This window comes from Lactuca virosa, chromosome 2 (assembly GCF_052849685.1).
Source record: "Lactuca virosa cultivar CGN04683 chromosome 2, Lactuca_virosa_CGN04683_v6, whole genome shotgun sequence".
NCBI lineage: Eukaryota > Viridiplantae > Streptophyta > Magnoliopsida > Asterales > Asteraceae > Lactuca > Lactuca virosa.
In genome coordinates this window covers 220,484,047-220,485,917 of record NC_136427.1, presented here as the reverse complement: position 1 = coordinate 220,485,917, position 1,871 = coordinate 220,484,047, and positions in this window count along the sequence as shown.

Here is a 1,871-nt window from a genome sequence, read left to right as displayed (position 1 = left end):
TCCGCCAATCTAGTGAACGCTATGGCCACCCCGCAGTCTTACACCACCTCTACCACTACTTTCCATTCTAATGAATGCTACGGCCATCCCGCAGTCTTACAACACTTCTACCACTACTTTCCATTCTAGTGAATGCTATAGCCACCCTGCAGTCTTACAACACTTCCATACTGCCATGGTCACCACCCATGGTCCTGCCGCTCAACTACCATCCCAACTATAATCATCCTGAGTCGAACCCGCATCCGACTATACCCCAACTAGGTGTTTGGGTTATGCTTGAACCCCAAATCCTTAATCAGACAAGAACAGGTAGAGAGGCTCTAACACAACCCTCAACCTGTTCCAAATCACATATCCACCGAACGTCACTACTGATGTGCATTAAAACCTGAATATCCATTCTTGCAATCCATAAACCGATTGCACTCCAAAATTGGATGAATCCTTACTGAAATCTCATCGAGCTCTACCATTTCAAATACATCCCATTGACCTCACTACAAGTCCTTGTTGACTTATCATACAAAGAAGAACAATATCGCAATTATCGAAATGGGTACTCAACCGATTCCACGACCCACTTGCACTTACAATAATTCTCAGCGAACCTGCAACTGACCACAATATGAACGTATGAACTTGGCAACTACCGATCTTACATTAATGATCAACCCATTTATCATTGCCTCGAAACAACGAAGAATCCCTACATACCTTGCATTTGAACTCGACCTGCCCACCTCGCAAATTTCTTGAATCCCTGCTGAATTTTCTCACTTAAGCTTGCTCCAATGATGGTCGATGCCTCCCACATCAAAATCCCAATCTGGATCACCCAAACATCCCATAAACACTGCTCTCGGCATGAAAAATGGCATTAGAAGATTCTTAAGATAAAATGTATAGACCATCATGAAGAAAACTATAATTCCAGGCAGAGACTTAGATACACCTCATATAGCATCTTACACATACAATGATAAATAAAATAATAAGATCATGAAGGAAATGAATAAAATACATACATGAGGCATCGACTGATGGAACTCAGATCCCCTCGACCTGTGACTGCAATGCTATGCCCCTTACCACAACAACATCCACTCTGCCCTCGCGACCATCAATAATCCTCAAAGTGGCTGGAACAGGTGACCTCGCCGCTCCTTTCATCAACTCACTCCAGTCGGCCTTCTTGTGGCCCACTTGGTTGCAGTGAAAACATAACGGGCTCGTCCCCTGGGGACAATCTCTGCTGACATGACCAATCCTGCCACACTTGTAGCAACCCATACCTCTAGATCGACAAGAACCATCGTGCAGCTTCCCGCACGTGCTATACTGACCCCGACCCTGCTGGCCCATCACCCGCTGGTCTGAAGTCTTGGGTCTCTTTGTAGGACACCCAACTTCCTGCACCTGATCTGGTTTCCTCTTCCCCAGGTGCTCCAAATCAATCTCTCGTTACCGGGCTCTAGCAATCATATCATTCGGGGTCTTGCACCCTGACATACTCACAAACTCCCTGATGTCATCCCTCAGCATATCATGACACCTTACCTTCCTCATCTCGTCGTCTGCTGCATACTGCGGAACCAACAAAGCCCTCTCCTGGAACTTGGCATTGATCTCTGTCATAGTCTCAGTAGTCTGACGAAGGTCCTGAAACTCCCTCACCAACTGTTGCACCTTAATAGTTGGTGCAAACTCTACCCTGAACTGGGTCACAATGTAACGTCTCAAAAATCACAACAATTTTAAACTTTTCAAAACGACCCATAATCATGAAATGTTTACAAAATCATTGTTTCCAAAGTGTTTATCGATATCATAGTATCCCAAAATCATAAGGCCATAAATTAGTAGGATGT